Here is a 13,070-nt window from a genome sequence, read left to right on the forward strand (position 1 = left end):
TTTGCTTGAACGTTCTTATACTATCAACTTTCTTTTAAATAAAGTGTTTATTTCTAAGAATGGTGTTGATATTTGTTCTGCAAAATTGGAAAATAATCTTTATGTGCTAAGACCGTTAGCAACTAACACCCTCCATGACATGAAAATGTTTAAGACTGCAATAACGTAACATAAAAGACTTAAAATTTCTCCTAAAGAAAATGCCCAACTTTGACACCTACGATTAGGACACATTAATCTTAATAGGATTGAGAGGTGGAGAAGAATGGACTTCTAAGTGAGTTAGAAGCAAATTCATTACTTGTGTGTGAGTCATGCCTTGAAGGCAAAATGACTAAGAGACCCTTTATTGGAAAAGGTAATAGGGCCAAAGAACCTTTAGAGCTAGTGCATTCAGACCTATGTGGTTTGATGAATGTAAAAGCTAGGGGAGGTTATGAATATTTCATCACCTTTACTAATGATTATTCAAGATACGAGTACGTTTATTTAATGCAACATAAGTCTGAATCTTTTAAAAAGTTCAAAAAAGAATTCAAGGCCGAAGTTGAAAATGCATTAAATAAAACGATTAAAATATTTCGATCTGATTGAGGTGGAGAGTTCATGGATTTAACATTCTAGAACTACTTGATAAAACATGGAATAGTATCCCAACTCTCAGCACCTGATACATCTCAACAGAATGGTGTATCAAAAAGGAGAAATCGAACCCTGTTGGACATGGTTCAGTCAATGTTGAATTATGCTTCCTTACCTGACTCGTTTTGGGGTTATGTAGTAGAAACTGCAACGTGCATCTTGAACTACGTTCCATCCAAGAGTGTTGCTAGAATACCCTTGGAATTACAGAATGGTCGTAGAGCTAGTTTACGCCATTTCAAAATTTGGGGTTTCCCAACACACGTGCTTGAGGCTAATCCTAAGAAATTGGAACCACGTTCAAAATTGTGCCTATTTGTAGGCTACCCCAGAGGAACGAGAAGTGGTTACTTCTTTAATCCTAAAGAAAACAAAGTGTTTGTATCGACAAATGCTAATTTTCTTGATGAAGACCACATAAGGGAGTACAAGCCCCGAAGTAAGACTGTGTTGAATGAAATTTCCAAAAAAACTACTAAATCTTCAAGAAGAGTTATTGAAGAACCTAGTACCTCAATAAGAGTTGTTGAAGTAGGAAAATCCAGTAGGTCAAATCCACCTCAAGTGTTGAGGGAACGTCGACGTAGTGGGAGGGTTGCGAACCCACCTGTTCACTATATGAGTTTAACAGAAATCCTGGCTATGGTAGTTGATGGTGAAGTTAAGGATCCATTGTCTTATAAGAAGGCAATAAAGGATATTGACAAAGATGAATAAGTCAAAGCGATAGATCTCAAAATGGAGTCTATGCACTTCAATTTTTATGGGATCTTATAGATCAACTTGATGGGGTTAAACCTATAGGTTGTAAATGGATCTACTTGAGGAAACAAGATGCTAATGGGAAGGTGCAAACCTTCAAGGCTAGATTAGTGGCAAAGGGTTATACTGAGGTTGAGGAAGTTGACTATGAGGAGGCTTTCTTACCTGTTGCCATGTTTAAATCTATCAGAATACTCCTATCCATTGCCTCATATTATGATTATGAGTTTTGGCAGATGGACGTCAAGACTACATTTCTAAATGGAAATCTTGAGGAGACTATTTACATGGAGCAGCCCGAGGGATTTATAATTCAAGGTCAAGAGCAAAAAGTTTGCAAACTTAATTGATCCATTTATGGACTGAAGCAAGCTTCTCGATCTTAGAACATAAGGTTTGATACCGTAATCAAATCTTATGGCTTTGATCAAAATGTTGATGAGCCTTGTATATACAAGAAGATCATCAACAGTTTAATAGTTTTTCTAGTATTATATGTAGATGATATCCTACTCATTGGGAATGATGTAGGTTTACTAACTGAGGTTAAAAACTGGTTAGCGACCTAATTCCAAATGAAAGATTTGGGAGAGGCTCAGTTTGTTATGAGTATTCAAATCTTTAGAGATCGAAAGAACAAAATTTTAGCTCTCCTCAAGCATCGTATATTGACGAGATGCTTGTCAAATATTCGATGCAGAACTCCAAGAGGGGCTTGTTGCCTTTCAGGCACAGAGTTACATTGTCTAAGGAAAAGTGTCCTAAGACACCTAACGAGGTTGAGGAAATGAGAGGGATCCGCTATGCTTCGGTTGTGGGCAGCCTGAAGTATGTGATGTCATGTACTAGACCTGATATCTACCAAGATTAGATCGTTGGACCTCCGTTAAAAACATCCTCAAGTATCTACAAAGAACGAGGGACTACATGCTTGTGTATGGTTCTAAGGATTTGATCCTTACAGAATACAGGAACTCTGATTTTCAGACTAGTAAGGATTCTAGGAAATCTACATCAGGATCAGTGTTCACTCTTAATGGATGAGCAATAGCATGGAGAAGGACCAAGCAAGGGTACATCGCTGACTCCACCATGAAGGCTGAGTATGTAGCAGCTTGTGAAGCTGCTAAGGAAGTTGTTTGGCTCAGAAAATTCTTAATTGATTTGGAAGTCATTCTAGACATGTCAAAGCCCATCACACTTTATTGTGATAATAGTGTTGCTGTGGCTAATTCTTGAAAACCTAGGAGTCACAAGCGTGGAAAGCATATAGAGCAAAAGTATCATCTCATTCGAGAGATTGTGCATCGAGGGGACATGATCATCATGTAGATAGCTTCGGAGTACAATGTTTCCGTTTACAGAGGCCCTCACGGCTAAGGTGTTTGATGGTCACCTACAGAGTATGGGTCTATAGGACAGGCCACGTCTACACTAGGGCAAGTAGGAAATTTATACTAGGCACATGTTATGCCCTAGTTTATTATTTATTACTTTGTATTTTGACTATATTGTACATCCCACTAACTTTAGGTCAAGTGAGAGATTGTTGGGGTTGATGCCCTAAATCTTGTAGGATTCTACAGTTTGTAAATGTTTTGAACAAACTCATTGTTTATTTAATAAAATATATGATATTGTACTCCATATTTTAGTTGCATTAACCACAAACCAATAAACTAACATCCAAGGTTATCTTGTAGCTTAAACATGTTTGTAGAGACATATGGGTGGATCATGTTTAAGTGATAACCTAAATGGTCTGAAGTAGATGGATAAGACTGGGTACCTTATCCTGGTGATACTACGAGTATGGGCTCACTTTGTAGGTGTTACAATTATTATAAAGTGCTACAAATGATCCGGTTCTGATCATTCATGTGTAAACATGTGAGCAGGGATATTCTATACAAAGGAGCTTGTATAAGATTGGACCATGAAATGTTTCGTCTCATTATATAACAACGTTCATAATAGAGATTTACATTTCACAAGGATGACCATAGGCAATATGACCTGAATCCTGAGTGAGTTGTGAACTCTTGCCTATGAGGGTGGTCCTTTGATTTGTATGGATGAGAGTGGCTAGATCACCAACTCAATAAGCCTACCATTTTGGGGATTCGTTTGATTGAGGAGCTGGGAACATAGCTACACAAAAAGGAATTCACTCCTTCCCCGAGGTCGGGGTAAATAGATAAATTGCTCACTGAGCTGATTCTGGAGCTTGAACAATATGGCGCCACACCCTCTCCTGGCCCGAGAGGGGTTTAGTCATAGTTGGATTATGATCTATTGTTCATTAAAGGGATTAGTGGTACTTAAGAAGTTAGAAGTAACTATAGGGCCAAAACGATAATTTTGGCCCAACTGCACTTACGAGTAATTTATGAAGGGTCATCGTATTGTTGATTGGTTATATCCAATGGGCACAGAAATATATCTGTAGTGAGAAGAATACAACAATTAGTCTTTAGTGGAGTTCTCGACAGTTAACGGATGGTGAATAATTTAATTAAAGAGTTTGATTAATTATTCATGTACCGCTGGAGTTTCAAGTTACTGGTCCATGATGTCCCCTTGGTAGCTCAATAAGATTAAATGAGAATCAAGTTTTGAATTAATTTGAATTGTTCAAATTAATTGAAGGATTTAATTATATATGATATAATTATTATAATGTATTTGATATATTATATCATTTGTGAGAGGAAATAAATATTTGAATAAAATTCAAATATTAATTATATGAATTGGATTCATAAATGTTAAATTCAATATAAATGTGATTTATATTAAATGCTAAGTAAAAAAAGAAAATAAACTATAGGTTATATTGTATATGATACAATATTTAAACTATAAGTTTTAAGTTATATTTAATATAACTTGTAGTTTAATATATATATATATATATTATGATAAGTTAATTATCATATTTATATATATTAGATATTTATTTTATTTAAATTAATTTATTTGAATAAGGGAGGGAGTTACAACTCTCTCTCCTCTTTTTTCCGTGGATGGTTCTTGATATATTTGACATTTTTGAAAAGAAGTTTCCTCTTCTGCTTCACGAGAGAAAAAGTAAGACGGAACGTTCTGTGAGATTGGTTGTTCTTAGAAATCAATCACAATTCCTTATTCTCCTTTTTTGGATTCTCAACCTTTCCCTCATTCCAAAATAGTCAGAGCCCACCACTCCTAGATTCTCTATCTGAAAATACCAAGGTCACCTTCGTGGTAGTGTCCGTTTCTTGATCGAGAGATTCTTGAAGAAGATTTTCAAAGGTAAGGGTTTCTGAAACCCTAAGTTTCCTTTTAACTAAGCATACTATAATTTTACATAATTTATTCTTTCTTTTCTGAAAAAATTACATTCTATGATAAATGAAAGTTGGGACAATATCGCTTCCGCTCAAGGTTTTCGTTAATGAGATCCTTCCCGAACATGGTCAATGATAAGAGGATAGATGGAGTAGTTCAAAAGTAAGACTTATAGGACTTTGAGATTGAATTTTTCTCTTTCGATTCGAAATAGTTAGATTAACTCTATATCTCACTTATTTCACTGAATTTTCTTTGGACACGTGTGAATACTGAGATAATGGACTGATTCTCATTTACGTCTCTGTGGTATGTAAGATATGCTCTTGAGTGTTGGTATTTGATATACATTGATATTCTTTGTTTTGAATGATTTAATTCTGTTGAGTGTACTACTTTTTTTTTGGGAGTTGTCGTAAATATTCTCTTTGTTCTAATTTATTATAGATAGATATTTGTTCAAGGAACATAGACATTTCTAAGGGCCCTTGTATATAAAAGTTCCAATAAAATTGAAGAGTTATATTATATCTTCTATTTTAATAATAGTTTTTAGTTTTGTTTCGATTGATTGTCATTGTAATCTTCTCATTCTGATGATTCCGTTGTTTCGCTTCTCTAAATTGTCTTGCACGTGAAACTAATATTCAAGTCAATTCCAATAGGTACATTCTCATTTGAAGGTTTAAATAAAGTTTCCTTGAAGTGTTACTTTTTTTTCCCAATGACAACCAAGTTTTTACAGCACAGGAACATGCATAATCTTGAGACTCATTCTTGAACCTATATGTTCATGTATTAGTACACATTCTTTACTTATGATGTTAGATTGAACTTATCATCTTGGAACCTAAATCTTCAATATATATGAAGATTGTTGAAACTCTTGTGAATTTATTTTTGCTTGCGTGTGTAAACTTTCTTACATGGTTTTTAAAAATGCAGGTTGCCTTGTTGGTTCAGTTTCTATAATAACATTTGAGAACTAATAAACTGCTATATAGCATCAAGTGTTGGATATGTGTTGTTATTCAAAACGTGTAATTTTTTCTTGTATGCCTAGAAGTTAATGGTTTTGAAGATATACCCTAGATTTCTTTTATCCTCTTTATGGGTGTGGTACATCTAGTTCGACCATATTTAACAAAAGTACTTCTTCCATATATCTTGCAGTAGCTTCATATATACGAAGCTTACGTATTTGAAGACTAAGGTACCTAAAGAAAAAATGAAGGTAAACATGTGTAAGTAAATAAATTACAGGATAAGACTTTACCCAAGTAGAGTCTTACCATTTCTTTTATTTTTCTTATTGCAGGATATTTTAAAGTATAGTCTCTCATCATAAGCACTCCTTCACTTTATAGGTACAAATATAGTCTCTCATCATAAGCACTCCTTCACTTTATAGGTACGCATCTTGATTCTATGAATTTCTAATCAAAATTGTAACATAGAGAATTTTCTGCAAGTTATAACTCAAAATTTAATCTCTAAGGTCACTTTCAGACCCTTAAACATTATCAATGCTAAAGCCTAAAGTTTCTAGTTAACTCATATGCTTGGTTAGGTTTCCATTTCTTTTTCTTTTGGATTGGTTAATTCTGATTATGGTGGCAATTGTGGGTTTATGAGAGTTATCATCTTATCTTTAGTGTTTTATATGAGGCATATGCTAGCTATGAGTGATTTGTCTTCAATTGACTTTCGCAGATAATTGCTTCTTTATTTGTCAAAGATAATTGCACAGAGCTAATGTTGAAAATCACACGCCAAACTTCCTTTATTCTTCTCTTTATTTCTCTTTTGATTCGGATTCCATAAACTCTATTCCAGCCGTTCTTCCTAATCCCTTTTTCCTACTTAATCTGTCTGAACTGATCTAATTTAATGTTGGTTTTTCTTCAATTTGGTTGTTGTATTATTGCTTTGTTTGTTTCGGATTATGTGGAAGTGATGATTTGTTGATTGGTGTGTTCAATCTTTGCCCATGGTCCATCTCTAAGCAGTTACACAGAAGTTGAAGTTAATGAACCATGCAAAAACTAAAGCACTAATGTGAAAAAATTTGTCTTTGAAGGTAAATATTTCTTTTAATTAGTTGTGCAAGTTTAGTTCAATCTACTTTAGTTTTATCTGTGTATTAGTTTTGGAAAGTTTCATTTGTCATTCTAAAGATGTTTCTTTCAACATCTAATTTCTTTTAATATTTCATTACAGTTTCGTTTGTCATTCCAAGTGATTTTGCATTTTCCAAGCTTGAAAGCTAATGTTTGGCTAATCCTTCTCTTCTTAAAATATTTGAAAAGTGTTAATATGTGTTGGTTTTGAGAGGGGTTCATGTATATGGAGTGGGAGTGACAAATTGAATTATTGAAATTGGATAGAACATAACGTGATTAGAGGACTTTTAGAGTAATTTTAGGGTACATTTCTAAGCCAATTTCTTATTGCTTACGCATGAAGTTGGTTCTGGAAATTGCTTGATAATGTTCTCTTCAAAATTATTGAGATCTAAATTTTGTTATAAGAAATCTTCCATATTGTTATCTTTTGTGTAATCTCTTCAGATGATACTGTCAACACTAGAAGAATTTCGGGCTTTAATGTCGGTTTTAAACTGACATTAAAGGGCTAAGCATCGGTTGACAACCGACATTAAAGATAGTGTTATTAAATCTCTTTAATGTCGGTTGTCTTTAATGTCGAACGACGAACGGCGGCACACACCACGTGGGAATATGAACTTCAGATCTAGAAACACATGATTAGCGTATCAAGTTTGGGTGCTTATTTATCAAATCGAGAGTATAAGACATAGAAAAATAACTGAAGAGGGAGCAGCAAATCTGGGCTGTGGTGCTTCGACAGAATGAGCTTCACCCACGATCAGATCCGGGTTGGCTGTGGCGCTTTGACAGAACGAGCAGCAGATCCGGGAGACTGGGTGCGGCGGTGTAGTTGCACGACGAACAGACCTGCACGGAAGCCAGATCTACATCATGACAGACTCTTCACCACGATCGACAGACGAATGGCAAGGGTTTGGAAGAGAGAAGTGAGAAAGAAGAGGGTCTGAAGAGGGAAGTGTGAGAATGAGAGGAAAAAGAAAATAGGGGGAGAGTGAAGAGGGAAAAATGAAAAAAATGGGGGAAAATAGAAAGTGAGAGGATAAATTAAGCGAGTCTTTAATGTCGGTTTAAAACCAACATTAAAGATCCGCTTTTTTAAAAAAAAACAAAACCGACATTATACATCCAATTTCACTTTTTTCAACCGACATTAAAGTCCAAAATTTTTGTAGTGTAATCAGGCACAAAAGGAGAGTCAGGAGATGAAGGATAAGGATATGAATTCTATTTACATTTATTAGGATTAAAGATAACAACCATGTTATCTTATCTCATTAATCTATTATGGTGGCCAAGATATTTATTCTCATCCTCTAAATTCGTTTAATTCCATGGTAAACTCTGCAGCTTTCATCAAATAAACTCAATTCCTTGTTTACAATTTCATGGTGAACTCTCGACTTTCTTTGAGTTTATGAATCAATATAACACTGCCCCCCATTTAAGCCAAGAGTTTTCCCCATCGAGGCAGTGGTTGTTGCTGCTAGATGAGTTTTTGCCATGTCTATATTATTGTTTCTTTACAGAGGGAATGGATAAAGCAAGTTGTTTATAGAAACTAAATGATTTTGTTCTCTATAGGTTGGTGACACCATATTCTCCATTTAAATGTGATTTTAATTGTTATATATGTGGTGCTATATATATATATATATATATTTGTCTCTATCTAAATTGTAACGACCCGAATTCAGGAGGGTACGTGAATGAACCAGTATCACATCCAAATGAGAGAGATCCTGAGGACATGAAAGTATGGTTAAGAAAGGTTTAAAAGAATTTAAAGTTACTACCTATACCAACAAGGAGCACCTTGCTTTCGGCCAAAGTGAGTTTTCCTAGGATGCATGTGAGTGAAGACAAAACAGGTTGAAAGGACCCGTGTTGGTTTGTTTCCTTTTTTTTAAATTTTATTAAACCCCTTATGATTTAGTCGGTAAGGTTTGTTTCCGTTTTTGGATTTTTGAAATCCAAGTGGATGATGATTTTTTACAACTCACAATAGAAATTGTTAGTCAACTAATGAAGCGTGCCTAAAAATGTTTAAGAAAAAAAAAAGCTCTAGTTGATCTTTTGTCCTCAAAATTTTTGTTGCATATTTTCGTAACATGGAATGTTGGTAATAATTTATACTTGTTGAATTCTAACAAAGGTTGGTATGACTACTATAAGTTGTTTGTGGCTTTTTGTGATATGGAGGAAAAGCCTATTATCTATATCGGTTTTGGGAGTCAAATTGATGCTAATTCATTTTTTAAGTAGAGGATGAAATGATACCTTTAATTGGGAAAGATTAAAGATAGAAGCTCAATTTCATGATGCTAAATCCTCGACACTGTTGGTTTTTTTACTCTTAATCCCAAATTAATTAATTAATATTTTGATGATAACAAACCTGATTCTGTTCATTAATAATTTTCTTATTTTGAATAGGCCATAGCGTAGAGCTCGGAATAACGATGCTGACACATCTTGAATCACCCAAATCGAAGTTTGGATGAAGAAGATATAACAAAAAGAAGCGTAACAGAAATATACCGAGATGGTGACGTGACAAATTAATCAACAAATTGGACCAATTAAAGAAAGTCACTTGGAGCTACAGGGTGAGTGACGTATGGGGCTTAATTAGTGGATTTTTGTTTTTATTGAAAGAAAAGAGAATTAAAAGAAATTGATTTTGTTAAATTTAGAAAAAAAGAAGGAAAAATGAATTTTAAAAAAAAATTATTATTATTTTATGTTTGTGTTTAAAGGCTAGTTTTTGACAAATTGTGGGTTCTTGTTTTGTTTTTTTTTTTTATTTTTATTTTTTTTTTGTTGGGTTTTAAAAGAAATGTTTTTAAAAGATATATATTATTATATTATATTTTATTTGTGTCTAATAGCTAGTTGAGTTTAAATCTCAACCATCAATTAAACTTTTTGAACAATTCAATGCCTCAAATTAAAACCCTCTTTTTACCCTACTTCCCTCTCTTTTTATACTTATCTTCTCCAAAATTATTTTCAATTTTTTATATTTTACAATCCTCAAAATTAGCCAAAAAAAAAAAAAAAAAGCTACCATTGTTACTTTTTCTACAAGCTTCCAATTTTTTTTTTTTTTTTTTTCATCTTATTCTTAAGAGAAATTTCTATTGTATTGTGGATTAAAGTGTGTGAGCTCAATCTTGTATACCCACTCTTTTTAGAAAGTTTCATTATGTGATTTAAAGTTTCAAAAATATTGTAACGGTTGGATCCTAACTCTGGAAATGATAGGGTTTGCCTCTTGAACCCATAAAGGAGTAAGATAGCGGTTTGGCTCTCATCCGTGGAAAGAGTAAAAAAAAAAGAATTTTTTTAATCGAAGTCCCAAGAGGCACTTGGGAAAGTGGATGTAGGTTGTGTATGACCAAACGACTCTACAAACCACGGTGTCTTCTTCTATATTCTCTTTCCTAATTATTCTTGCATTTAATTTTAATTGCTTGATTTTGTTAGTTGAGATTGATTGAGTATATTATTACATGATTTTATCAATCTTGTTATTTAGCATAAATTAGAGTTTTATCAATTTAATTTAAAAATATCTAATTAGATCAAATTGAGTATACTTTAAGAACAAGTTTAATTAAACTCTATTCATCCCTTGTCATACCGATCCAACAGACACTTGATGAATTTTGTATTTTATGACCGTTGTATAGTTGCAAATTACATTTGATATTTCTTATAATATTGGATATATTTTTTTTAAGTTCTAATACCAAATATCAATAATGAAAGGAAGTCATTGTATTTAATGCATACATTATAAAGTATTTTATGTGTCTATTTAGCTAAACGAAAGTGCTTGTAATGTAAATGGGCATGAGTTGATATGTTGTTTGTTATAGCATAAGATTAAACTATATATATATAATATAATAGCCTTTCTTTGCAATATATGTATATATATATATATATATATATAGTTATATATATTATATATAGTAGCCTTAAAAAAAGTTATCATATGTATAAAGGAAACTACCTTAATCACGTATGAGAACCCCTTTATTCTAGGTGAAACCTCACAACGATAATAAGAATAACCCTCAATAAACAAAATGATAACAACCCCAAGAAAGCTAAACAAATTTGGCTTGGTAGATTGATCGATGATCTAGAAGAAAGGAGAACTTATTCCAAACTTCAAGATTTCAAACTCTCTACAGTCTAATTGATCAAACTAGATTGAAAGTTCTAATACATGCATTATAAACACAAGAATATAAAGAAAAAACATAAAACTTGAGAGAATAAAAAATTTCATTCAAATTCAAAGTGTTGTCCCAAATGACAAAATTACATAGGTATTTATACTAATTGAAAAGACAACTTGAAATGACATAACCTTTCATCTATTTGGCTATGTTCAACAAAAACTCTTCAACTACATGCTTGAACCTCCATAAATGTAAATACATTATTATAAATTGATACATCTAATATCAAATATGTGAATGAATATGAATTTCCAAATTCATTATGACTATTGGTGGTTTTGATTCTTGAAGGGTTGCAACTCTTCATACTTGGAAGCTTAATTTAGAAGTAACCCTTTTAATGCTCCAATTCCTAATCATTGCCAATTATTTGCTTATCAATATGTCAAAGAAAACATTAAAAAAAAGGCTATTATATATTAAAGATAGCATGAGAGCAAGCTATTATATGAAAAAAATAGCTTTAATGACTAATGTTGTCTAATGTTTCCATAGCTAGCTTTAATGACTAATGTTGTCGAATGTTTCCATAGCTAGCTTTAGTGACTAATGTTGTCGAATGTTTCCATAGCTATGTATACATGCTACATCTTCAAACTCTACTATAGCATCCATTATAACTTTAAAAAAAAGCTATAAAAAATCTTAGACTTTTGATAACATGGGCTATCTGGACCTTCGACAAAAGATTATAAAAGGTTTTTTATAGCCTTTTTCGTTAGCTACCGAAACCATTATTTCTTGTAGTGAGTCACATTTCGACCAGACATCTAGAATGAGGTTAATTTACAAAGTTGGTTCCTAAACTTTGAAGTTTGTATTTACTTGGTCCCTAAATATTCAAAATTAAAAATTTAGTCCATGAACATTGATATCTTTTAACACTAAAAAATACTATACAAAACTGAGAGTTTAGAGTTTCATTAGATTCAACTCTAAACATTCACATAAATCGACTAATTTTTATAAATTTTAGAATTAGGGACTTGTAAAATACATAATTGTAAGTTTGAGAATTTAATTGAAAATTTAGAGACAAGATAACTACATAAGGATAAATAGGTTTCTACACAAATAGCCTAACATTAAGTTCATTTTTCATCATCGTTTAAAGTTATTATATTTTACATGAATAATCTAATGGGTTTCATATTTCCACTAAAGTAGGGGTCCAATTAATAAGAAGCCCTTGTTCTCATTCGATCATAATAATAAAAATAATAATACAATTGAAAAGTCACAGATCACGTCTTTCCTATATGGTTATGTATTTGAAATTGAATCAAAAAGAGGAAAACTTTTCTTTTAAACTGCGAAATTTTCCTTCTCACGATCAATGGTGGCCAACCCTACCTTCATTGTGAAGAGAAATAGAAAAATGAATGTATATTAAAAATAACATAATGCATATAATAATTAACGAATAGACAATATACGTGATAACATATTCATATATCTCCATATAAAAAATGTATATTTGATTAATTTAGAATATTTAAAATGTATAAGATATTGTATATTACATATCATTGAACCTTAAATATATATGAATATTGTATATTCCCTATTACATGGTATATTTAAATTATCCTTTCACATCAGGGAATATAATAGCCAAATCTACATAAAATAGTTGGAATGTGAATTTTTTTACCTTTAATAAAATATATATTAAGAAGTATGGAACAAAGGAAAATATGGAAACCATTAAATCTAATAAAGGAAATAGAAAATACAAATAAATTGAGTATAAGAAAATGCACAGAATTTAGTTCATCATTCTCCTAATTTCAAGAAATTTTACCAAATTTCTAAAGGAGCAATTGCATGTATATCAAGATAGGATTTAATATTTGCAAGTGTACCTTCACTTTTTCTTCTTTTGTAGATCTTGCAAAAGTCGACCAACCCAAGTATTAAAAAGTAAAACACTGAAATATATTCTTTCATT

The sequence above is a fragment of the Benincasa hispida genome, chromosome 12 (genome assembly GCF_009727055.1).
Source record: "Benincasa hispida cultivar B227 chromosome 12, ASM972705v1, whole genome shotgun sequence".
In the NCBI taxonomy this organism is placed as follows: Eukaryota; Viridiplantae; Streptophyta; class Magnoliopsida; order Cucurbitales; family Cucurbitaceae; genus Benincasa; species Benincasa hispida.